General features: G+C 41.9%; 1 protein-coding gene and 1 long non-coding RNA gene across 2 annotated transcripts in view; both read right to left on the bottom strand.

Annotated features, from left to right (window-relative positions):
- The window catches only part of LOC120861925, a 32,173-nt gene extending 5,956 nt beyond the window's left edge, over positions 1-26,217 (bottom strand). The window contains exon 1 of the long non-coding RNA XR_005720656.1: positions 23,567-26,217. This is a non-coding gene — a long non-coding RNA (uncharacterized LOC120861925). The remainder of the gene's footprint in view (positions 1-23,566) is intronic.
- Positions 1-27,767, bottom strand: part of SHC3 (SHC adaptor protein 3) — a 176,510-nt gene that overhangs the window by 89,545 nt on the left and 59,198 nt on the right. The gene's annotated exons all lie outside the window — the stretch shown is intronic.

Below are 27,767 nucleotides of genomic sequence, written 5' to 3'. Positions count from 1 at the left end.
GTGTTCCTGGGCAAATATTTAGGGGTCAAATGTGAAAGTGAGTCTCTGTGGTTAAAGAATCCTGGGGAGAGCTGGGATGAAAGGAAGTGAGAACATAAGCAGCATTTTCAAGAAGAGCACACACAGGTTGAAGACACTGACTCTGAGTCTGGTGACAGGGTAATGTTATTATCAAGGTAGGAAGATTGAAAAAGTAATAACAATATCCACAACTAATACTTATGGAGTGTTTGTTCAGTGGCCGGCCCTGTTCTATTGATTTTGAGCATATTAATATTTTAATATTATGATTCCCATTCTACAGGTGAGAACCTAAGACCAGAGAGGTTAAGTGGCCTATCTAAGGTCACACAACTGGGAGGTGGCAATGGGGAATGGATGTCGTTTGCATCATAAGCCCTGGATGTGGGAAGAAATTTGACAAGTTCAGACTGAGGCATCTGGCATTAAGAGTCACAATGAACATCCATTACCTATGAAGGGATCAAAAGTGAACTCACATGCGAAAGGACTTTGAGATAAAAAAGCAAAACTCTGTAAATAATCATTTCTGTTAAAGCCACAGTGATGTTAATGTATGGCGGAGGCCAACACAATATTGTAAAGCAATTATCCTCCAATAAAAAAAGAAATAAAAAAGCCACAATGAGATGCCAAGTCATACTATCAAGATGACTATTATTAAAATAAAAATTTTAAGTAAACTGAAAATAGTAAGTGTTGGCAAAGATGTGGAGAAACTAGAACACTTGTTCATTGCTGGTAGGAAAGCAAAATGGTGCTGCTGCTGTGGGAATTGGTATGAAATTTCCTCAAAGAATTAAACATGGACTGACCACGAAAGTGTTGTGAAAATGTTAATCGCTTAGTCATGTCTGACTCTGCGACCCCATGGACTCTAGACCATCAGGTTCCTCTGTCCATGGGATTTTCCAAGCAAGAATGCTGGAGTGGGTTGACATTTCCTTCTCCAGGGGATGTTCTGGGTCTCCTGCATTGCAAGAAGATTCTTTACCATCTGAGCCACCAAGAAAGCCTAAAACCTACCATATGATACAGCAATTCCATTTTCAGGTATATATCCAAAAAATTATATATATATATATGTATATATATATATATACACACACACACACAAATTATATATACATATATATGTATATCATATGTAGGGATCCACATATTTGTACACCCATATTCATAGCAGCATTATTCACAATAGCCAAAAGGTGGTAACAACTCAAGTATCCATTGATCAGGCAAATGGATACACCAATGTGAAATATACCTAAGTGCAATACTGCTGCTGCTGCTAAGTCACTTCAGTCGTGTCCAACTCTGTGCAACCCCATAGACAGCAGCCCACCAGGCTCCCCCATCCCTGGGATTCTCCAGGCAAGAACACTGGAGTGGGTTGCCATTTCCTTCTCTAATGCATGAAAGTGAAAAGTGAAAGTGAAGTCGCTCAGTCGTGTCCGACTCTTCGTGACCCCATGGACTGCAGCCTACCAGGCTCCTCCATCCATGGGTTTTTCCAGGCAAGAGTACTGGAGTGGGGTGCCATTGCCTTCTCCTTGGACCTTAAAAAGCAGGAATTTGACACATGCTACAACATGGATGAACTTGGAGAGCATTCTGCTAAGTGAAATCAGCCAGTTTATAAAAAGACAAACACTGCATGATGCCTCCTATATGGAGGAGAAGTAAAACTCACAGAGACAGAAAGTAGGATGGAAGTTGCCAGGGGCTAGGGGGAGTAAGGAATGGGAAGTGATTATTTAATGGGAACAGAATTCCATTTGGGAAGATAAAATCATCCTACAGATGGATGGTGGTGATGGCTACATTACAAGGTGAAAGTACTTAATATCACTTAATCAGTTAAAAATGGCTAATGGTTAAAATGGTGAATTTTATGTTTAAGCAAAATAAAAATAAAAAACAATCACTGCTGTCAGAGCCAGACACCAAGGGCCATGTGTACCCCCACAAGGGCCATGGCAGCAGCCTGGCATAAAAGCATAGAGTGTCTCACACCTACAGGCTAACCCACTGGGTCACAGGCCACTGACCGATATTCATCAATTTTAACCTTGTCCTTCATCTTGGATATAATTAAACCTTCAGCATTTCCTGTCAAAAGCATCATCATTCTTCAATATATTTTTAAGCCCATAGTGATAGAATTCCTGCCTGAGGCTATAAATAATTGAACTAAGTAAGGCCTTTTCAAACTTAAATGATAATATGCTTCTCATGGGACATCCTTCGGCACAGCCTGTGCTCTGCAGCTATTAAAAGGCTTTGTGGGCGTCTGGCCACATGTCAGAAAGCACTGCCTCAGATACAAACAAACCACAGCTAGAAAATAATAAATAACATATATTTAGGCACATACATTTCAGAGGATCAGGGTCTACTCTACTACACACACTAATGTTGAATATGGATGGATAAGAGAGTCATAGTCAGATGAAAACAAGAATTCTGTCAAACACATAAAATGTTACTGGCTAATAAATGGGCATGAAATGATTCTTGATCCCCTGAGAACCAAGACATCAGTATTTGCTTGTATCCTGGTTTCAAGAAGCTGGATGGAGACTGTGAGGCAGACCTGATCCCATCCACCCCCAAGTGAGGTTTGCACTCAGACTCGCCTCCCACCAGGCGTGAAGGGCTGAATTAATTTCCACCTAGACTAAGTAAGTAGACTGGAGGGAGTGAGCTGGAGATAATATATGGACATAACATAAAATTAAATTAATAATCTGAAACTGATGTTACCTAATGTTATATTGGACAAAAAATGAAGGCCACAAAACTTTGCATAGTGTGATTGAACAAACGTGAAAGATTACGGGAAAACATCCCCCTTCTTTTGGGACGTACGTTTCTTTGTTTTCTAAAATTTTTCTGGTGGGCATGTATATGTGACTTTTATGATGAAACAAATTTAGTTTTAAGGTAGGCAGGTGGCGCTAGTGGTAAAGAATCCGCCGGCCAGTGCAGGAGACTTAAGAGATGTGAGTTCAATCCCTGGGTCAGGAAGATTCCCTGGAGGAGAGCACAGCAACCCACTCCAGTATTCTTGCCTGGAGAATCCTATGGACAGAGGAGCCTAAGGGCTACAGTCCATAGGGTCGCACAGGGTCGGACACAACTGAAGCTACTTAGCAGGCATGCAGGTTAGTATAAAGCAGCAGTTTTAATCCAGGGGACATTGAGCAGAGTCTGAAGACAGTTTGGATGTTGTGGGAGGGGTTGTCTAGTAGGTAGATCTCAGAGGAGTTTTTAAATGTCCTAAAATGCACACAACAGTCCCCCCAATAAAGCATGATCTGACTCCGAAATTAAAGGATGCCGAGGCTGAGAAACCCTGGGGTGGAGCCTAGTTTTTGTTTCCCATAAGGGACCACAGGGCCCTGGATCCCACCCCCCAGGCCAGCAGCAGTACCAGCTGTCTTTGTGTATGTGTGTGTAAGTGTGTGTTCTCCCAGGAGTTCATGGATGTCCCTTTTACAGGAGAGAAACATGTCCAAGGAAGGTAGACTCAGTATGAAAATCACCGAAGGGGCTGCCCCCACCCTCCCGGTGCACACTCAGGGGTCACCCAGTGTGCAAGCTGCAGCACTTTCATCTTCACCATCACCTGGCTGTCCTGCAGGTACCTGCAGTCAAGAGGGAACAAGGGTGAGGACAACTGGGGCCCTCTCATGTTCACAGGCAGCAGGCAGAGTTTGATAGTGCTTCAGATGCTCCTTGAAGGGTCTGAAAACCAGACCTCCAGGATCTACCTGCCAGCTGCCTTCCCCAGGGTGAGGGGTCTTGGGCTCTGGACAGAGTGGAGTGGACAAGGAGTTCAGCAGCCACCTATGCAAGGCTAGTCCTGCGAAACTCGGGGCCTGAGGAAGTGAAGATTGCTTTGTGGAAACAAAAGAGAGCACGACAAGGAGCGACCAGGGCCCAGTAAGAAAGTGGAGGAAACTGCATTAGGCAGCAGGAACCAGTCGCCCCAGCCCTTCAGGGGGAGCTCTCTAGGGCATGTGCCCCCAGACCAGGGGACAAGTGGAGTTAGAAGTTCCACCAGAGGGGGCGCTGTAGAGACCCTGGATGCTGCGGGGAATGCGCCAGAGTAGATGCCTGCCAGGCCAGGTTCCAGCAAGCAGTATGAGGAGCTCATTTGCTTAAAAAAACACCCAACCACAGACCCTGTCGTGTCCCCCAGAGAAGTCAGGATCAGACTCACCGCTCAACAATATGTCTACCTCTGATAGATATTTTAGGTATTAAAGTGCATTAAACTAAATTACAGGAAATAACAGATTAGCTAATTGAATTCACTTTCCAGTGCTTAAAGGCTTTACTACAAAAGGAGCTATAAGCTGCTAATCTGGAAATTATCCAACAAGTCTTCATTTTTCCAGGTCATAAGTAGAAAATGAAAATGTGAAGAGAAAGGACACTATCCCACAATATTATATTCAAACAAAGGAAGCCTGGTCTTCTAAAAATAAGTGACTTCCATTCTGCTCAGCAAATGTAGCTGCACTCATTTTCACAGAAAAGGTCCTGAGGGCAAAAGGAAGGAAAAAATTTAAATCACTCTTTCTACTCAGAGTTTGTCTTATTAATCACATCTTCAGCTGGGCTGCCACTATCTGCAATTTGCTTTTATCTGATGCTTCATTTTTAGTTATTTCCCTGGATTCATGGAGGAGGCTTCCCTGGTAGCTTGGATGGTAAAGCGTCTGCCTACAATGTGGGAGACCCGGGTTCGATCCCTGGGTCAGGAAGATCCCCTGGAGAAGGAAATGGCAACCCACTCCAGTATTCATACCTGGAAAATCCCATGGACTGAGGAGCCTGGTGGGCTACAGTCCATGGGGTCACAAAGAGTCAGACACGACTGAGAGACTTCTCTTCACTTCTTCTGGATTCATGAAAACTTAAGATTTCAACAGACATTGATTGAGCACCTACTATGTACTGGCTCAGGGACCAAGTCTCTATTAGGGACAGCCTGTTGGCTTTGTGGACCATGAAAATGCCTCCCTGTGAACTCATCAAGGAAACTCAAACCCAACTTTCAAGATAACTTGGCTCAACACAGACTGCATTCAGACATCTTAGACTTTGTTCTTTTTGCATTAAAAAACTGAGAGTTTTTAATTAAAAACTGAGCGTTTTTAATAATGATATATGTTTATGATTCTAATAATGATATATGTTCTAATAATGATATATGGTCTAATAATGACATATGTTTATGATTCTAAGGGAGAAAAGATGAATAAACCTTCCATATACAGTCTGAACACTACTGTATCAACAATGTATAAGAAAAGTAAACCATCATAGTTGTACCAAATTAACTCATCAAAGTTGATGTCACCAATATGAAAAAAGTTACATCATGTATCTCCTAAGGTCATGCACTGACAAGGAAACAATAATTCCTAGTGTTCACTGCCAAATATAACCCAAAATGAATCATGGGAAAGCAACAGGAAAATTAAAAGTGTGGTAAATTCTACAAAATAACTGGCATGTACTCTTAATAAATGTCAGCATCAAGAAAGACAAAGAAAGGCTAGGTAACTGTTCCAAATTAAAGGAGTCCAAAGAAACATGATGACTAAATATAATGTGAGATCCTGGACGGAATCCTAGACTGGGCAAAAACAGCTGTGGAAGACATTACTGGGACAATTGATGAAGTGTGGAGATGGGCTGTAGATTAGGTAATAGTGTTCTACCAGTGTTACAGTTCCAGAGTTGATCACTGTACTCCAGATATGTAAGGAAATGTCATCATCTGAGGAAAGTGAAAGTGGAGAGTGAAAAAGTTGGCTTAAAGCTCAACATTCAGAAAATGAAGATCATGGCATCCGGTCACATCACTTCATGGGAAATAGATGGGGAAACAATGGAAACAGTGTCAGACTTTATTTTGGGGGGCTCCAAAGTCACTGCAGATGGTGATTGCAGCCATGAAATTAAGAGACGCTTACTCCTTGGAAGAAAAGTTATGACCAACCTAGAGAGCATATTCAAAAGCAGAGACATTAGTTTGCCGACTAAGGTCCATCTAGTCAAGGCTATGGTTTTTCCTGTGGTCATGTATGGATGTGAGAGTTGGACTGTGAAGAAGGCTGAGCGCCAAAGAATTGATGCTTTTGAACTGTGGTGTTGGAGAAGACTCTTGAGAGTCCCTTGGACTGCAAGGAGATCCAACCAGTCCATTCTGAAGGAGATCAGTCCTAGGTGTTCTTTGGAAGGAATGATGCTAAAGCTGAAACTCCAATACTTTGGCCACCTCATGTGAAGAGTTGACTCAATGGAAAAGACTCTGATGCTGGGAGGGACTGGGGGCAGGAGGAGAAGGGGACGACAGAGGATGAGATAGCTGGATGGCATCACTGACTTGATGGACGTGAGTCTGAGTGAACTCTGGGAGTTGGTGATGGACAGGGAGGCCTGGCGTGCTGCGATTCATGGAGTCGCAAAGAGTTGGACATGACTGAGCGACTGAACTGAACTGAACCGAGGAAAGACACTCTTATGTAGCTTTGAATGGTTCAGAAAAAAAATTAAAGATTGGCAGGGATCTTTTGTCCTATTCTTACATCTTTTCTGCTTAAAATCACAAACAAAAATATTTTTAAATGCACAGAAAAGATGAAGGAAATGTTATCTTTAGTCAAATTGAGGATGAACCCAGTTTCAAAAGAGATCATGTGGTATGTCTCAGAAATAAAAAATGCTCATTGTCTGTCACACAACTAAAGAAAAAACTGTGACACAATACTTCATCCCTTAGAATTTTTCTTTTATAGTTTGAGAACTTTTTTAGACTTATTGATGCATAGAGTTATATATATATATATATATATATATATATATATATCTTGTGTGTATATATATATATATCACTCCTATATATTAAGAAAAATAGGTAAGTGAAATAAATGGACTAAAATATTCCTGCAACCTCTTGGCATTGTGGTTTCAACACTTCCGAATCATGTTATGATTCAGTTGTTGGGATCTGTGCATTTCTATGAAACATCATCCTCTGAGCCATCCAGAATGCAAGTGAGACAGCAGTTTTTAAATGAATGCTCTGTTACTATTTTGGTATTTTCTTCCAAGCCACTGAAGCCTATTATGCAAGAGTTAATGCTTGGCCTTTCCAAAAGGTCTTGGGGGAAGGATTTTGACCCATTTTGAAGACTTACATTCCCTTGAATGGTTGGTGAACTGACCATTGAGGGTCAAAGTTGTCTGCTTGAGCTGACATGAGCAATCAGCAGATGTTCACATGCTCAGCAATGACACCAAGGGCAAAGGAGAAGCCCCCGCAAGACGGTAGGAGGGGCGAATTCACATTTAGAATCAAACCCCATTCCCACCAGAGATGCTCAGAGGGCTCAAACAAACCTTGTGTGCACCAGGACCAGGAGAAAGGAGCAGTGACCCATAAGACACTGACCCAGACTTGCCCAGGAGTGTCTAGCAGTCTCCAGTGGAGGCGTGGATGGGTGGTGGCCTGCTGCAGGGTTGGGGGCATTGAGTGTAGCAGTGCGAGCATGGGAACTTTTGAAGGCGGTCACCATTATCTTCATTACCTCCACCTAGTTTGGCCCCAGGTAAATAATGAGGAGGGAACACAGCTCCAACCATCAATGGAAAACTGGATTAAAGATTTACTGAGCATGGCCCTGCCCAACAGAACAAAACCCAGTTTCCCCATCAGTCAGTCTCTCTCAAGAAACTTCCATAAGCCTTTTATCCTTCTCCAGCAGAGGACACAGACTGAAAACCACAATCACAGAAAACTAACCAATCTGATCACATGGACCACAGCCTTGTCTAGCTCAATGAAACTATGAGCCATGCCGTGTAAGGCTACCCAAGACAGACAGGTCATGGTGGAGAGTTCTGACAAAATGTGACCCACTCGAGAAGGGAATGGCAAACCATTTCAGTATTCTTACCTTGAGAACCTCATGAACAGTATGCAAAGGCAAAAAGATAAGACACTGAAACATGAACTCCACAGGTTGGTAGCTGCCCAATATGCTATTGGAGATCAGTGGAGAAATAACTCCAGAAAGAATGAAAAGACAGAGCCAAGACAAAAACAACACCCAGTTGTGGATGTGGCTGGTGATGGAAGCAAAGTCCGATGCTGTAAGAGCAATATTGCTTAGGAACCTGGAATGTTAGGTCCATGAATCAAGGCAAACTGGAAGTGGTCAAACAAGATGGCAAGAGTGAACATCACTTTAGGAATCAGTGAACTAAAATGGACTGGAATGGGTGAACTTAACACAGATGACCATTATATCTACTACTGTGGGCAGGAATCCCTCAGAAGAAATGGAGTAGCCATCATGGTCAACAAAAGAGTCCGAGATGCAGTACTTGGATGCAATCTCAAAAATGACAGAATGATCTTTGTTGGTTTCCAAGGCAAACCATTCAATATCACAGTAATCCAAGTCTATGCCCTGACCAGTAATGCTGAAAAAGCTTAAGTTGAATTGTTCTATGAAGATCTACAAGAACTTCTAGAACTAATATCCAAAAAAAAGATGTCCTTTTCATTATAGGGGACTGGAATGCAAAAGTAGAAAGTCAAGAGATACCTGGAGTAACAGGCAAATTTGGCCTTGGAGTACAGAATGAAGCAGGGCAAAGGCTAATAGAGTTTTGCCAAGAGAATGCACTGGTCATAGCAAACACCCTCTTCCAGCAACATAAGAGAAGACTCTACACATGGACATCACCAGATGGTCAACACCGAAATCAGATTGATTATATTATTTGCAGCCAAAGATGGAGAAGCTCTATACAGTAAGCAAAAACAAGATGGGGAGCTGACTATTGCTCAGATCATGAACTCTTTATTGCCAAATTCAGACTTAAATTGAAGAAAGTGGGGAAAACCACTAGATCATTCACGTATGACCTAAATCAAATCCCTTAGGAGTATACAGTGGAAGTGAGAAATAGTTTCAAGGGATTAGATCTGATAGACAGAGTGCCTGAAGAACTATGAACAGAGGTTTGTGACATTGTACAGGAGACAAGGATCAAGACCATCCCCAAGAAAAAGAAATGCAAAACAGCAAAATGGCTGCCTGAGGAGGCCCTACAAATAGCTGTGAAAAGAAGAGAAGTGAAAAGCAAAGTAGAAAAGGAAAGATATACCCATTTGAATGCAGAGTTCCAAAGAATAGCAGGAGAGATAAGAAAGCCTTCCTCAGTGATCAGGGCAAAGAAATAGAAGAAAGCAATGGAATGGGAAAGACTAGAGATCTCTTCAAGAAAATTAGAGATTCCAAGGAAATATTTCATGCAAAGATGGGCACAATAAAGGACAGAAATGGTATGGACCTAACAGAAGCAAAAGATACTAAGAAGAGGTGGCAAGAATACACAGAAAAACTACACAAAACGATCTTCATGACCCAGATAATCACAATGGTGTGATCACTCACCTAGAGCCGGACATCACTTAGAAAACATCACTACGAGGAGAAGGCAATGGCAACCCACTCCAGTACTCTTGCTTGGAAAATCCCATGGGCAGAGGAGCCTGCGTGGCTGCAGTCCATGGGGTTGCCCAGAGTCGGACACGACTGAAGCAACTTAGCAGCAGCAGCAGTAGCAGCATGCAGTTACAAGCATAATGTAGATGGATCCTAAACTACATATCATGTGTAATTCATAAATGAGATTGTGCTTACATAAAGAAATGACCTTCTCAAGTGTAATTAATGGACTTTTAGATATGCAGATGACACTACCCTTATGGCAGAAAGTGAAGAAGAACTAAAGAGTCTCTTGATGAAAGTGAAAAAGGAGAGTGAAAATGTTGGTTTAAAACTCAACATTCAGAAAATGAAGATCATGGCATCTGGTCCCATCACTTCATGGCAAATAGATGGGGAAACAGTGGAAACAGTGACAGATTTTATTTGGGGGGGGGCTCCAAAATCACTGGAGATGGTGACTACAGCCATGAAATTTAAAAAGACACTCTGGAAGAAAAGTTTTGACCAACCTAGACAGCATATTAAAAAGCAGAGACATTACTTTGCCAGCAAAGTTCCATCTAGTCAAGACTATGGTTTTTAGTCATGTATGGATGTGAGAGTTGGACTATAAAGAAAGCTGAGTGTTAAAGAATTGATGCTTTTGAACCATGGTGTTGGAGAAGACTCTTGAGAGTCCCTTGGACTGCAAGGAGATCCAACCAGTCCATCCTAAAGGAGATCAGTCCCAAATATTCATTGGAAGGACTGATGCTGAAGCTGAAACTTCAATATTTTGGCCACCTGATGCGAAGAACAGACTCACTGGAAAAGACCCTGATGCTGGGAAAGATTGAAGGTTGGAGGAGAAGGGGATGACAGAGGATGAGATGGTTGGATGGCATCACTGACTCAATGGACATGAGTTTGAGTAAACTCCGGGAGTTGGTGATGGACAGGGAGGCCTTGCATGCTGCTCTCCATGAGATCGCAAAGAGTTGGACCCAACTGAGCAACTGAACTGAACTGATACAAGTTCAGTCCACTCACCTGAAAGAGATTAAGATATGCCTCAGTATAAATGTACCCATATTTCAGAGACATTAATATATGAAAGGAGTGCATCTGAGAGTTGAAATGTGGTATTTTAAAATATTTAACAGTGTTGGGTTTATGGGTAGGAGGTTATACTGCTTCTATGCACTCCGATGTTGTACCAATAGATATACATTAACTTTTGGTGTTATTTTTATACTCAGAAATAAGGGATACATTTTGATCCACAGAATAGAGTTATTTCATGAAAATCTTATGCCTGATTTTTATTTGTGCATTTCCTTTGTCTCCCAAGGCACAAAATTCCCTACCTATTAGTTCAGGTTTAAGAAGCCTCTCTGATATAAAAAGCATTAAATGACTCAATAACTGTTAACCAAAGATTGTGAAGTGTAAGGAAAAGCCAGTCTCCAATGATGCCATGAAGGGTCTTAGAAGCTTAAAGGGTTCCCTTCCCTAGAGAAGAGAAGGAATCCCAATGCATTGATTCTAAGAAGCACAATTTTTTTTTTTTTTGTATTTTAATGTTTCCAAACTTCTGTGGGCCAGGCAGCATTTATGATCTAGTTACCACTGGCTGCATATATGCATCACAATTTGCAGAATGAATATCATTAGTTTGAAAAAAAAAAAAAACAGTTTCAAGACAAAAAAATTTTAAGACAATAGTAGAAAGACAGGTCTCTTGAAATAAAATTTACATAGGGTAAAATTCACTCTTTTAGATGTTCAGCTCTATGAATTTTGAAAAGTATGTACACTGATGTAACCATAATAAAATCAAGAGATAGACTATTTTCATTATCCCTGAAAGGGGTCCATATGCCCCTTCTGTGGTCATTCCTTTTCTCCCTCCTCCAGACCTTGGCAACTAGGGAGCTGAACTCTGCTTTTAACTTCACCTTTTCCAGACTATCATATAAATGAATCATACAGCATGTAGCCTTTTGTGTCTGACTTCTTTCACTCAGCACAGTGCTTTTGAGATTTATCTATATTATTGCATGTAAGAAGATTTTGTTGAGCAGACCATTAGTAATATAGAATCAGCAATTTAGAACTTCCCAACACACCAAAGGGGGAAGAAAGATGAGATGAACTGGGAGCTTGGGATTGACATGTATACACTACTATGTATGAAATAGGTAACTAATGAGAATCTACTGTCTAGCACAGGGGACTGTAGTCGGTGCTCTGTGGTGACCTAAATGGGAAGGAAATCTGAAAAACAGGGGATATACAGCAGTCCATGGGGTCGCTAAGAGTTGGGCACAACTGAGCGACTTCACTTTTGCTTTTCACTTTCATGCACTGGAGAAGGAAATGGCAACCCACTCCAGTGTTCTTGCCTGGAGAATCGAGGAGCCTAGTGGGCTGCCGTCTATGGGGTCGCACAGAGTTGAACACAACTGAAGCGACTTAGCAGCAGCAGCAGCAGCAGCATGGATACATATAGCTGATTCACTTTGCTGTACAGCAGAAACTAACACAACAAAGCAACTATACTCCAATAAAAATTTGAAAAATGAAAACTTCTAACATAGAAAATCCCAGGATCAGATGGCTTCATTGGAGTGTATGGAAGCAATGTAAACTCTTACCCATAAACTCAACACTGTTAAATATTTTAAAATACCACATTTCAACTCTCAGATGTAATGAATCAGCTTTAAAATATTTAAAGAAGAAGTAAAACTGATTCTTTTCAAAGTTTTCCAAAAAACAGGAGAGGAGAGGAAAGTTTCAAACTCATCTTATGAGGCCAGCATTGTCCAGACACCAAAACTAGACCAGGACAACATAAGAAAAGCAAGCCTAGGCCAGTATCCCTGATGAACATAGATGCAAAAATCCTCAACATGATATTAGCAAACTAAATTCAACAACCACTAAAAGGAGCATATACATCATGATCAAGTGGGAGTTACTCTAGAGATATCAGGATGGTTCAACACCTGCAAATTAATCAGTGTGATACACATTAAGAAAAAGAATGATAAAATTATAATGTTCATATCAGTAGACATAGAAAAAGCATTTGACAATATTCAATATCCAATTATGACGAAAACCCTCAACAAATTCTCACCAAAAAAAATAAAAATACCTCAACATAATAAAAGACATATGTAACAAGCCCACAGCTAACATCATATTTAATTGTGAAAGCCTGAAGCTCCAAGATCAGGAACAAGACAAGGATGCCCATTCTCACTACTTTTATACCACATAGTACCAGAAGCTCTAACCAAAGCAATTAGGCAAGAAAAGGATATAAAAATCATCCAAATTGGATTGGAAAGGAAGAAGTAAAACTGTCTCTATTTGCAAGTGACATATTATGTATAGAAAACTCTAAAGACTCCACCAAAAAAAAAAAAAAAAAAAAAACCAACTGTTAGAACTAATAAACAGATTCAGTAAAGCTGTAGGAAACAAAATCAATACACAAAAATCACAACGAACTATCAGAAAGAAATTAAGAAAACAATCCCATTTACAATTGCATAAAAAAGAATAAAATAGGTATGAATAAATTTAACCAAGAAGGTGCAAGATCTGTACACTGAAAACTGTAAGACACTGATGAAAGTAATCAAAGAAGACATAAATAAATGAAAAGATATTCTATCTCATGGACTGAAGGAATTAATACTATTAAAATATCTATACTATCTAAAGCATTATACAGAGTCAATGCAATTTCTATCAAAATTCCAGTAGCATTTGTCACAGAAAAAGAACAGACAGTCTTAAACTTTGTATGGAATCATGACACACCCAGAGTTCCCAGAGCAATCTTAAGAAAGAACAAAGCTGGAAGCATAACATTTCCTGATTTCCAAGCCATAGTCATAAAAATGGAACGGATAGCAAGGAAATGAACCCATTCATATATAGTCAATCGATTTACAACAAAGGAGCCAAGAATATACAATAAGGAAAACATATTCAATAAATGGTGTTGGGAAAACTGGACAGTCACATGTAAAAGAATGAAATTGGACCATCTCACACAATACAAAAAAATAAACTCAAATGGATTGAAGGTTTGAGCATAAGACCTGAATTTCCTAAAAGAAAAAAAACAGAGGATAAGCTCCTTGACATAGGTCTTGCCAATGATTTTTTGGGTTTGACACCAAAATAAAAGGTAACAAAAGCAAAAGTAAACAAGTGGGACTACCTCAAACTAAAAAGCTTCTGCACAGCCAAAGAAACCATCAACGAAATGAAAAGGCAGAATACAGAATGGAAGAAAATATTTGCAAATCATCTATCTGACAAAAGGTTAGTATCTAAAATATATAAAGCACTCACCTAACTCAATAGCCAAAAAAACCCCAATACGATTAAAAAATGGAACGAGGAATTGAATGGACATTTTTCAAAGAAGACATACAAATGGCCAATAGGGACATAAAACGGTGATCAACAGTACTAATCATTAGAGCAGTGCAAATCAAAACCAAAATAAGATATCAGGTGCCAACCTGTTAGAGTGGCTCTTATCTGAAACAGAAAAGGTAAGAGTTTTTGAGAATGTGGAGAAAGGGAATCCTCGTGCACTGTTGCTGGAAATGTAAATTAGTTCAGTCACTATGGAAACCAGTGTGGAGATTCCTCAAAAAATTAAAAATAGAACTACCATGTTGTTATTGTTCAGTTGCTCAGTCGTGTGTGACTCTTTGAGACCACGTGGACTGCAGCACATCAGGCTTACCTGTTCTCCACTATCTCCGGGAGTTTGATGAGATGATTGGATGGCATCATTGACTCAATGGACATGACTGTGAGAACTACCATGTGATTCAACAATTCCACTCAGTGAGGAAGTTTGTTGTAAATGGTGATAGAAGGTCATTGTTGTTTTTGTTGTTCTTGGTTTTTGCATGTAGATATGCAGTTGTCTCAGCAGCATTATTGAAAAGCCTATCCTTTCTCCATTGAGTTACCTTGACACCTTTGTCAAAAACAAATTGACCATATGTGTGCATATGTTTCTGAACTCCACATGTCTGTCCTTGTGTCCTTATGCTAACATCGCACTATATTGGTTACTGCAAATTTGGGCAAATTCTCTTTGTATGGCTTTTTCAAAATTGTTTTGACTATTCTAGGTCTTTGATTATCGTATATATACTGAACAATCAGCCTGTTGCTCTCTACAAAGATCTTACTGAGATTTTGATTAGAATTATATTAAAATATATCGAGTGACTATATATAAAGAGCTGGTATTTTAACCATTCTGTCTGCCAAACCATGAACACAGTACATTTCTCCACTTATTTAGATCTTTTAAATTTTCTCTCATCAATGGTTAGAAGTTTTTGTGTATAAATCTAACACATATTTTGTTAACAACACTATTTCATGTCTTGTGCTACTGTAAATGGTTCTTTTTAAATTTCAGTTTTCAACTCATTCTTGTTAGTATGTAAAAATACAGGATACAACTGATATTTATATCAATTGTATTCTGCAAATTTGCTAAACTCACTTATTAGTTCTAGTAGCTTTTATGTATAGAGTCTTCAGGAATTTCTATGAATGATTATATCATCTGCAAGTAAAGGCAGCTTTATTTCTTCCTGTCTAATTTATATGATTTTTCCTTTTCCTTTTTTATTATCTTACTAAAATCTCTAGTACAATGTTATATAAGAGCTGTGAAAGTAGACATTCCTGTCTTGTTCCTGATATTAGAGGGAAAATATTTAATTTTTCATCACTAATTGTGGTATGGGTTATAGGGTTTTTGTGGATGTCTTATCAGATTAAGGAAGTTTCCTTCTATTGGTAGTGTGCTGAGTTTTTATCATGAATGTGTCTTAAATTTCATCAAATGCTTTTCTGCGTCTATTGAGATTTTCATTTTTCTTTTTCTTTTTCAGTCTGCTGATATGTGTAATTACACTGATTTTTTAAAATGTTGAACCAACCTTACAAGCCTTAGATAACCCCTCCAATGTACAATGTATCATATATGTACAATGTATCAAAAAGATAACAATAAGCTATATTTATTGTTTAAACATAAATGTTTGGTAGAATTTACCAATGGAATCATGCATCCCTGGAGTTTTCTCTATGGAAAGATTTGCTTATTGCTTTTACCATGTATTTAATTTCTTTAATAGATACAGACCTATTATGTTTATCTATTTTTCCCTTAAGCCTCTTTGGTAGTTGTACCATTTTATCTAAGTTATCCAATTTGTCAATATAAAATTGTTCATAATATTCCCTTCCCATTATGGCAGTATCTGTAGTATCTGTAGTAATGTTCCCTCCTTCCTTCCTGTTATTGGTAATTTGAATTATCTCTCTCTTTCCTTGACCAATCTAAGTAGTAGTTTATCAACTTTAGTGCCTTTTAAAAACTACCTTTTCAGTTTCAAACTAGTTTTCTACTCTTTTCCTGATTCTAATTTTATTGCCTTCTAATGCTCTTGAAATAACCTAAAGGACAATAAAATTTAGAAAAACATAGACAACAAGACTTGGAGTCAAAAAAATGATTCACTTTATTCAGACTCTGAATTAGAAGAAACTTCTAGGAACATCTTTTTCATATTACTTATATTTTCCTTCTAACAAATGTACAGGTATTACAATGATATATATCTGTGTCTGCAAATATCCAAAATAGCTTTTTCAATATATGTAAATTGAATCTAAGTGATGTGAAAGCATTGCATCATATTTTAATTGACAGTGACTTTTTTAGTGGTTATAAAAAAAGGAAGTGTTTTATATATAGGAGATGATATTTGAGTAGATGGAATATGGCCTGTGTCTTTAAAAGTCTAATACAATGTGCATGAGGTAAAAGCCTACAAAGCAATTCAGACAAAGTGGTCTTACAGCTCAGGGTAAAAGTGAATACTTCTTATAGCTGAATATTTCACTTCAAGGTGTCATAGTGGACCAGGAGAATGGAGCAGTGTGTAGGTTGGTATGGTTGTGCAAAGGAAGCATAATGGGGAGTATAAGAAATATATTTGGAAAGGTATGCTGGGGCAGCTCAAATAGAACATTGAATATTAAGTTAAATTTTTTTTCACTGTATTCTGCAGGTAGTGGGTAAGACAATGAAACTTAACAGGAAGTAATATGTTTTAGGCACATTAATGGATTAGCAAATACAAATAAAACTGAAGGAGAGAGAGACTAGAAAAAAGGAGAGAAATTACTAGGGAGGCTTCCAAAGGATAACCCACAGCATTGGTAACTCTACAGGTACAAGAGATAACATTAGACTGACTTCCTTGTTCCTCCTTTGAGAGAATGCGTAGGTTGTAGTTGTGACAAATATTCAGGGAGTTGTGAGCTGGACCCAACTATGGTAATAGAGATGAGAATGGAGAGACATAAACAGAACAGAGAGTCAGAGATAGGTTGCTTAGGACTTGGCAACTTACTGAGCAAGAAGACACAGGTCCATCAGTTGCTAAAAATACAGGGTTGTACCTAAGAGAAGATCCAGAGGTACAGATACAGATTTGTGGCTTATATACCTAGAAGTGTTATTTAAAACACTGAGATTACCAACAAAGAGGGGATATAATAAAAATGAAAATATTAGTAGGCACTTAAGGCGCCTTAAGCCCTTCCATGTACAAGACAACATGTTAAGTGCTTTCCAGATATCAACGCAATTTCTTCTCAATCCTTTGAAAGAGGCACCATGATGATTCCCATTTTAAAGATAGAGAAACTGAGACAGAGAACATAAGCTATTTGCACAAGATCACAAGCTGGAAAGTTACTCAGCCTAATATAAGCCCAGACAATCTGACTCCAGAACCTGCAACACTAGCTTCTCTCTGCAAAGAGCAAAAAGTTCCTTATGGAATGATATATTTGGGGGTAAGTGGACTCAGAGAAAGAGACAAAAAAGGAGCAATCAGGGGGGTACATTCTTACACAAATGTGCTTCTGGCATGAGGATTATAAATATACACTATACCAGATGGTCCTTAAGGAGAGTATGGAATGAATGCCACACATTCATCTTATGGACTCTATTTAAACCATTCTAAACTATGAACTCGAGAATGCTCTCCATTTTTAAAATTTTTGGATGAGTGGAAACACTGGAAAAAAATAAATAGACCTATTTTCAAACCTGTGGTTTCATAGATGGTAGTTGCAAATGGTTCAGAAGTGAAAAATAGAACTCTGGAACGTTGCTTCTCAAAATGTGGTACCTGAGCTAGCAGCATCAGCATCTGCCTCTGAAAACTTGGTAGAAATACACATTTTCAGCCCCCACCCCAGACCTACTGCATCAGAAACTCTGAGGGTGAGGTCCCACCATCTGTGGTAATGAACTTTCCAGGTAATTTTGATGTACGTTTGAGTTTGAGAACCACTACTCTAGAAAATGAGATGATATTTGTATGTGTCGTTAAATCTCTGGGGACCCTGTCCCAGGTCAGACCATATCTGTGTGGCCCCTCTACTCCAGCTTGCTAGATTCTTCAAGAAATCCAGAGTACAGTGGAGCCCGGGTTAGGTGAAGAGTCATTTCCAAGTGGTGTAATATGGTAAAGAAGAGAAAAAGAGCTTCCATTCCTATTGCTGTCATCCAGAGATATTATCAGGCCACCCTGGATATCACCCAGGCCTCGCCCCAACCAACTGCAGCAGAATTCTCTCCATAGGAGGAGATTATGGTAATTGACAATTTTCCTATTTTCTCTGTCTTCCCTTCAAAGAGTGATACATCTTTACTAAATAAACGTTTCACCGGGAGACAGAGCTAGTTGCTAAAGAAGTAAATAAGTAACCAAAAAAAGAAAAGAAAAAACAATAACTTGAGGCTTTGCACGTGAGGATCTGCCAAGTCCTTGACTAGTTAAGTGTTAAACTCTTAGACCCTGTGTCTAACCCCTTTCTCTGTGTTTCAATGACATCTGAACTTATTCTAGCCACTCACCCTTCCTAGCCCCACATCCCATGAGATCCTGGCTCATGTGTACAGCCAACTGGCTGTCCAAGCGTGTGCCATGCAAGTCTAGTTGACACTGACTCTCCCACTCAGCAGACTGTCAGTAGGAAGATCTCTCCACCCAGGTTCCCAGGAACAGATCCCATGGTTGGAGGTTTTCATGCCCTTGGGCACTATGCCCTCACTGGGAGAGACAGCTACTTAACTTGAAGCTGATCTCCTAAGCAGCTTGTCAGAAAATTATGGTGATAGGGTCATCCTGACAAAGTGTTAACCAGTGTCTGAAATGAAAGTAGAAATGAGGAAGTAGAATAATGTCGTATTTTCCAGTTGGGAAAAAAAAAAAAAAAACAAGAATCAGACTCGGTTCAGTTCAGTAGCTCAGTGGTGTCTGAGTCTTTGCGACTCCATGGGCTGCAACATGCCAGGCCTCCCTCTCCATCACAAAGTCACGAAGTTTACTCAAACTCATGTCCATTGAGTCAGTGATGCCATCCAACCATCTCATCCTGTCATCCCCTTCTTCTCTCACCTTCAATCTTTCCCAGCATCAGGGTCTTTTCAAATGAGTCAGTTCTTCACATCAGGTGGCCAAAGTACTGGAGTTTCAGCTTCAAAATCAGTCCTTCCCATGAACATTCAGGACTGATTTCATTTAGGATGGACTGGTTGGATCTCCTTGCAGTCCAAGGGACTTTCAAGAGTCTTCTCCAACACCACAGTTCAAAAGCATCAATTCTTCAACATTCAGCTTTCTTTATAGACCAACTCTCACATCCATACATGACTACTGGTAAAATCATAGCCTTGACTAGACAGACCCTTTGTTGGCAAAGTAATGACTCTGCTTTTTAATATGCTGTCTAGGTTGGTTGTAACTTTTCTTCCAAGGAGTAAGTGTCTTTAAATTTCATGGCTGCAGTCATCATTTGCAGTGATTTTGGAGCCAAAAAAGAATAAAGTCTGCTACTGTTTCCACTGTTTCTCCATCTATTTGCCATGAAGTGATGGGACCAGATGCCATGATCTTTGTTTTCTGAATGTTGAGCTTTAAGCCAACTTTTTCACTCTCCTCTTTCACTTTCATCAAGAGGCTCTTCAGTTCTTCTTCACTTTCTGCCATAAGGGTGGTGTTATCTGCATATCTGAGGTTATTGATATTTCTCCTAGCAATCTTGATTCTATTTTATCCCAGGTCAAGGTGAGAAAAGACAACTCACTTAAAACCCTTTGGAGAGAAAGATGGCATCTCATCCTTTCCACCCAGGCCCCTCTACCTTACCCAGTCCACCCCATCTCTCTCCATCCCTACTCAGCCTTTCCCATTCCAAAACCCCCACCTAGCCACCCCTCTTCAACTCATCTATCCTATTACCTCTCAATCACCCCCTTTCTGCCCCACCTCTCCCCATTCTAACCTACCCTACTCACTTTGAGCTAGTTAAGGTGGCGAGGGTCTCATCCTTTCTACAAACTATTCATACAAAAAGGTTTTTTTATATTATATTTACTTCTATAATTTAGTGACATTCAATGAAGAGTTGCTGAAGCACAGGACAAGCATTCCCAGGATGAATAAAGCAAGTAGAAGGCAAGCAGCACAATCTTTGAAGAGCCCACTCTGCCCCACAGCTGACCCTTTTCCTTATGTGTATTCATCCCATTCATCCCAACCAGACTGCAAGTGCCTCATTTTCTCCATGGCCTGCTCAAGGCCATCATATCACTGCATTTGGGAAAAGAGTTTTTAATTAACAAGCAATTTCCATCTGCCAATGGTGCCCCCCTGCCCAGGGTATGTCTGGAGTTTGCCAGCATTTGTGGCTTCCCTAAGGACGCAACCCTCTTGTTCAAGTAGCAGTGGGTGACTCCTGACTCTAGATTCAGACTTGCTCTGGTTCCAGTCTCAACTTTGCCACTTCCTGGCACTGTGATCTTTGACAGTTTTTGTAAACATTCTGATCCTCGGTTTCCTCATCTCCAAAATGTACACAGTCGACCTCCCGGGGATCCTGAGAGAAGACACCGCGTGCTCTCATTGCTATCTGAAATTATTATGCCAAACAACACAAAACTGCTGACATTCGACTATTTTCAACTAAGAAAACTATAAGTTCACCCTTCTTTTGATATGTCTGTGTGCTTATTCTCTCTCCCTGCAATAGAAGTTTAGCTTTTATTTAGTGTCCTGTTCCTAATATCTAAATAGTGACTGAACATGACATGTGATCAATAAAAATTTGTTGAATGAATGAATGACATGTTTAGAGCAATATAGCAAGTATTCAATAATAGTGTTGGTATTATTATTATCAGCAACAGCAGCAATCAGCAAAGCAAGAAGATAGAATGAAATACCAGATAATATCGGCGTAACTGAAAACCAATGCTACATTACCAAAAATTTCACCCTTTTCAGTAACGTTAGTTTGTTGTCCAGTGTTTCTTTTCAGCTAGAAAACTTGCCCTGAATGGAACTGGTTGATATTGATAATTAGAATAATGTCAATCAATAGTTGGTATTATCATATACAGAAATTTGGAAAGAGTGAGTACTGCAAAATTAAATCCATGATAAAGACCCTATCCAGATTTGCTGAACACCTACTATGTGTAACCTGGCAAACCAGGTGCAGTCCCAGCACTTTGTAGGTTTAAGACTCTAAACAAGCCTGCTTGTAAGGATTCCATCCCTATTTCACAGGTGAGGAGCCAACCCTGAGAAGTAATGAGAACCTAGGATGCTCCTCTCTGGTGAGAGGTAATTATGAGCTGATACCTACAGATTCCTTTACTCACCTGCTAGGTTAGGAACCCCACCTGTAAATAAGGCTCTGCTGCTTGGATCAGGAGACTGCTGTCCAAAGATCAGGCTAGGATGGCTGCTCAGAGAGCCCCAAGAGAAAAATTTGATTTGGAGAGAATTCAGAGAGACAAGCGTGGGGACCAAGTGATACTGTGAGTCTTCAGCTAGAGTTGTCATTTTGCAGCCCCCTGTCCACTCTGGGCTCCATGGACGTCTCCATAAAAATGGCTATGCTCCCTCCAGGACCAGAGTCTGGCCTCCACGGCTCTGATAGGGGCTTCACCAGCACCAGTGGCCCATTCCCACCCTCTGCTCCCTGCAACACCCTGCCCAGTAGGCTCCTCACACTAAGTCTCAGGGTCTGCTAGGGGACAGATGAAGGCACATGTGTGGGTCTGGTCAACGGAATGGCCTTGAGACTTTACCTGTACACAGCTTGTGCCAGATGTTGTAACCTCTCATTTCTTCCTCACAAAGTGGGTGAATGTATCAACATATATTAGCAAGCAGAGATGGAACACCGAACTGTGGCCAATCAGAAAGCAGATGCCTATGTCCCTCAGCCCGGGAACTCTCTGTCCTAAAGGCAGCCAGGCTTGGGCCCAGGCCTCAACCAGGTGCAGGCTGTGCCTGTGCTCCTCCACTGCATCCGACTCAGGCCCCACCCTCTGGCGGGTATTAGCATTACTGCCCAGAGGTAGACAGGTAGAAACCTTGAGGGGCCCAAGTGGAAGCAGTTGCCTCAAGTTCATGCTTTCTTCCGGTCTGCCATGTGGTCAGGGAAATTCACCCCGGGGTTAAACGCTTCCTTCCCCAGGAAGTCCTCCCAGATTCGTCCAAGCCTCTTCCGTATTCCTGTGGTACTTTTTATATGCTTGCTGTCACCTGACCCACTGCCTCGTGACTTTGGCCCTCTTTCCCTAGTCGTGGCTTTTGGGGCACCTGTGATGCACACACCCCCATCTATCACATTCTCGCACGCAAATAATGACGAATGAGGCGCAAAGCACAAAACTACTTCGGTTGGTGGTTAAGCCCTGAGTAACAACGTAGAAGTAAAGCGGCAGGACTCAGCCCGCTACATCCAAAGCCCGGATGCGTTTGCACGGAGGCAAGCTGGTGTTTTCAAAAAGAATTCTAAACTGAGAAAACACTAACTCCCTCCCTGCCAGGCCTCGCCCCTCTGGGGGTGGAAGTCTTCGAAAGGCTCAGCCTGAGAAACGTGTTCAGAACAAATAAATTTAGAGCGAGCCGTAAGGCTGAAATCATAAGTTAGCCATCCTGTGCCGGCAGGATGTACACAGGGATGGGCCAGCAGGCTGTTCACACACACTGCTCCCCTTTCTAATTCTGAGCGTCAACCAGCCTCGGGAAAGATTTTTACAGATTTCTTCCTTTTCCTGGCATGTTGAACTTAAATCGACATTAGCCGTGTTTCTTTTGTAGCGAAAAAGGAATTCTCCAATATGATAGAGGAGGAATCTAATTGGCGAGATAAGATCCCAGAGCCTGAAGGCTCCTGAGCAAAAGTCAGTCTCGTTTTTCATGTCACCTGCCAGGTATCAACTGCACATCTTAACACCTTTGATATAATGTGTTTGCAGATAAATAAGAGTGAAAGTCACTCAGTCGTGGGCCACTCTTTAGGGCCCCATGGACTGTAGCCTGCCAGGCTCCTCTGTCCATGGAATTCTCCAGGCCAGAATACTGGAGTGGTAGCCCATTCCCTCCTCCAGGGACTTCCCAACCCAGTGACTGAACCCAGGTCTCACACATTGCAGGCAGATTCTTTACCGTATGAGCCACCAGGGAAGCCAAAAAAAACTGGAGTGGGTAGCCTATCCCTTCTCCGGGGAATCTTCCCCACCCAGGAATCAGAACCGGGGTCTCCTGCATTACAGGTGGATTCTTGACCAGCTGAGCTACCAGGGAAGCCAGAGCCCTTCCAAATTCATCCTCTGGATCTGCAAGGTGAGAAAGCTACAGAATCAAAGTCCTGCCGGTTTCGTGCAGCATGTGGGATCCATGCCATTATTGTCCAAGAGGAAGCAATCACCTCAAAGCTGAACAGAAGATGTTCAGACCCCCTCCCTGCCTGGGTGTTTCCAGCTTCCTCCGGGTCAGGATATGTGATCAGACCCCAGGTCATCCCCAGACCGTGTACAGTTCTCCCAGAGGCAGAGCTGCACAGCGCCTTACCTGCCCTTCTTCCTCTGCGTCCATCTCCTGTCCCCACAGCTCCTCACAGGCTGAACACCACCCTGAGGATGGGAAATCTTCTACAAACAACACAAATAGCTCATTAGTAAATGTAGCCTTACCCCAAACCTCAGCCTGGGCACTGATCCACTCCCCCATGAGCTGGTGATGAAATGGCCACATGACACAGAAGTTTGATGTGAGATGGCAAAGGGCTGTGGTGGACGTTGTGGGGGTGGAGGAGGCCAGGATGCCTAGCCCTGCAGCCTGGTCGGTCCCTCTCTCGCGGGAGGTCCAACGAGGACACGCGGTGGTGGAAGGCCTTCATGCACGTGAGGAGAGACACCACAGCTGGGATGCATGCACACAGATGAGAATGCTGGGGGAGTTAATGGAGCTGAAGGGCTGTGTGGTGAGAGGTTTTACCTTGGCCTTTTTCTTTTTTTGAGAGCATTGAGAGAATGTTGGAAGCCAGAAGTAACTGGACAAGTGAGCGTTACCAAGGCTGCCAGGTCGACTCAGGGAAGAGAGGGTGGATGGAGAGAAAAAGCTGGACTGAGGCCGTCCAGCTAGCCATCTTTCAGGCTGAGGATGGACCCCTCCACGCTCCTCATAGACAGGAGACCCCTGCAAGCCAGGCCGCCATTCTCACTGTATCAGGCTGTATCAGGAGCATCCGCGATCGATCTTTAACACGTCTGCGGGTTCTCTTCTCCCTCTGGCCGCCAGGGCATGCTGGTTATTTTGTTCAAAATCATGGCCCTGTAGCCATCACAGTGCCCAGCACTGTCAGACCAGTTCCACACAGTCACACATCTACCACCTAACCAAACTGCCTAAGGGAAACATCGGACATAAAAGATCCCAACATCACAATGTTCAGTCTGACTCACCAGCTCATGGCTGATTCTGTGTCCATTACACTCTGCCCCCTCAGGCTGTAGTAATGTGAGAAAGTTGTGGCCGGGTGACTCTGAACTTCAACTCATGCGAGCATCCATGATAAAAGTCTTCAGAGAACCCCATCGATAGGTTGAATCAGAACAAAAAGAGGGACTTCCTTAGTGGTCCAGTAGCTAAGACTCTGTGTTCCCAATGCAGGGGGACTGGGTTCGATCCCTGGTCAGGGAACTAGATCCCACATGCCACGACTGAGAGTTGGTGGCTGGTGTACCGCAACTATAACCTGGTGCAGCCAAATAAATAAAATATATTTTTTAAAAGAACAATAGAAATGCCTTCCTCAAAGAAGGAGATTGTCCTTACACAAATTTTGAGTTTGGTTTCAAACCAAAAAGATTTCATACATATTCCTGGGAAATTTTCAAAACACCTAGACTCTGAAGCAGAACCCTCCAGCATGTTGATGCTAAATGGAGTGCTAGGGAGCAATATCGCCCATGGGCTGTGCTGGTCAGGGTCTGGGCTAAACCTGCATCTTCAGGGCCCATTGAACTATGACAGTTTTAAAATAAGGGAAAGTGGCCGGTTAGCTCAGTTGGTTAGAGCATGGTTAATAAAATAAGGGAGATGGAAAACCTAAACTAGATTCAACTGTTTTCTCTCTACAGTTTGTGTTGGTCTCTGCTCAACATTTTGTATATTTACAGGAACTCACCCTCACCATTTACAGGAAGTGTAGCAAAGCGATGCACACTGAGTTCATGTGTCTATGTGAGGCTGAGTGGAAAGCAAACTTGACGGTTATTGGATGAATCCAAGCACTGTAGGAGGTCAGCTGGGATCATTTAGAACCAAAAATACACGTCAGACCATCACACTTACTGTTGGAGAAGGACCAGCTTGCTGAGCGCTCTGGGTCTAACCGCATATATATTTATAGCCTTCCATGCACTAAAATCAGCTTAAGGTGATTTCCAATAATAAATCAAATTTAACACAGTAAATCAAGTTAGCCGATAGGAAGGAGAAAGAAAGTTAGGCCTTGCTTTTCCTGTGACCATGGCACATGGGCGCTTCCTGTCACCTTGCAGGGTGGCTTGACAGGCGGCTCGCCCGAGTCAGACCGAAAGCACACTCGCCACCCCGTCCCAGTCCACCCCATCTGATGGGGCACGTCACGCTCTGACAGGGAGTACAGTAACTCAGTCCAAGCCATCCCCCGAGGCGCAGGGTGTGGTCCCCACGGGCAGAGTGGCCGGTTGCCACAGCAGTGGCATCAGCATTCTGCCACAGTCTCCTCATGTGAAGACCCAGTGGCTTAATGCAGATGAAAGCGTAGGTCTCTGACTAACTTCCAGCTGGGGAGCTGGGTCCTCCCTGCTTCAGGCCCCCCACATTCCCCAGAGTGACACCAAGCCGAGACCCTCCCCCACGGCCCTCTGGGCTGCACAGCACAGTGAAATCCATGCAGGGAGAAAGGTGGTTCCCCACGTGGGTTTCAGGTTTCACAGACCGTGAGGGGGCGCTGGTGATGGGGGAAACAAGAGAGCAGTTTCCTCAAGCTCTCGAGTGACCCAGCTTCTGCCGTGGGGTTCCTGTATGGCCTTAATAGTGCTGAGTTAAAAGGGTGTGGGAAGGCATGCTGAGAGGGGTCACGGTGTGGGGTCGGAACTCAAGGGAGTCACCTTCTTCTAGGCCATGCAGGTGCAGGGACCAAGGGCACATTAGGAGGCTAGTTCTCAGTTCAGTTCAGTTGAGTCGCTCAGTTGTGTCCGACTCTTTGTGACCCCATGGACTGCAGTACAACAGGCTTCTCTGTCCATCACCAACTAGTTCTTCTGCAAAAGTTTTTTCTTCATCTGTCAAGCGTCTCTGTACCCTAAGCAGACTTTCATAAATACAGTAAGTCCCCACATATGATCCTTCAAGTTATGTGTGTGTGTGTGTGTGTGTGTGTGTGTGTGCACGCTCAGTCGCTTCAGTCATGTCCAACTCTTTGTGACCCTATGGACTGTAGCCTGCCAGGCTCCTCTGTCCATGGGATTCTCCAAGCAAGAATACTGGAGTGGGTGTTCCCATGCCCTTCTCCAGGGGATCTTCCCGACCCAGGAATCAAACTCAGGTCCCCTGCATCTCCTGCACTGCAGGCGGATTCTCTACAGCTGAGCCATCGGGGAAGCCCAAACCTTCATGTTGCAAACTTGCTAAGATGTGAACATGGTTCACATGTCCAAATCACATAGATTAGTTCACACGTGTGGCATACACTGTCACATGGGTGCATCCTCTACCAGTGGTTGTGCTTTTGTGTACTTTACTACAGTATTGTCTAGAGTGTAGAGGTGCAGTATCTTTATTTCAAGTTCGGGATGCCTGGAAGCAAGTATTACAGCAGCAGTAATGAAGCAGGTACTACTGTACTTTTCAAGGTACTATACTGTAAGATTTAAAATGTTTTATTTGTTTTTTGTTTGCCTTTTTATATATTATTTGTGTGAAAAGTATTTTAAATCTTTTACAGTATAGTACTATATAGCTGGGCTTTCTAGGTGGCTCAATGGTAAAGAATCTGCCTGCTAATACAGGAGACACAGGTTCAATCCCTGGATCAGGAAAATTTAATCACAGGTATGTTTAACACTCAGCTGCTGCACAGACTAAATCACGCCACATCCACAGGACACCACTGAGCATTTTTGTCCTATGTGTGAAGGCTGCTTTCTGATGTTGATTTGTCAAACCATCTCCTACAAGTGCTGTCTGGCTTGTAACAAAATAAGAAAGAGGTCACATGATAAAAATGAGGCAAAAAACAAAAAAGCATCACAGAGAAGAACAAACATAGTTTTCAAAAAGTATGTATAACTGAATCACTTTGCAGTACAACAGAAATTAACATGATATCATAAATCAACTATATTTCAATTAAAATAATGTATTGATTTTTTTAAAGTCTAATAAACCCAAGGCAATTCTGATATAATCGAAGTACAACACCAAGTTTCCTGACTCGAGGAATGGCACTTCACTTGGCCCATTATTACATTGCTGCACCTCTGCTAGAATCTAAATAGAATGGAATTGGATGTCTGCTCCACAGCTTTTTTCTACCACTACTATGATTTTATCTGCCCGTTTGGCACCCAAAGAATGCCCAGACCTTGATCCAAAAGCACACTGGGATTGCTACTGCCCGCCCCGCCTCACGCCCACCTCCATTCCTGAAAAGTAGGACTTGGCCATTTGTATGTGCATCTTTCTCCCCCAAAACAGGGGGTCTGGCAAAGCAGAACAGCAG

Source organism: Oryx dammah, unplaced genomic scaffold (assembly GCF_014754425.2).
Source record: "Oryx dammah isolate SB20612 unplaced genomic scaffold, SCBI_Odam_1.1 HiC_scaffold_1, whole genome shotgun sequence".
NCBI lineage: Eukaryota > Metazoa > Chordata > Mammalia > Artiodactyla > Bovidae > Oryx > Oryx dammah.
The sequence above is the reverse complement of the archived record's forward strand: the minus strand, read 5'-3'. Positions and strand labels throughout refer to the sequence as shown.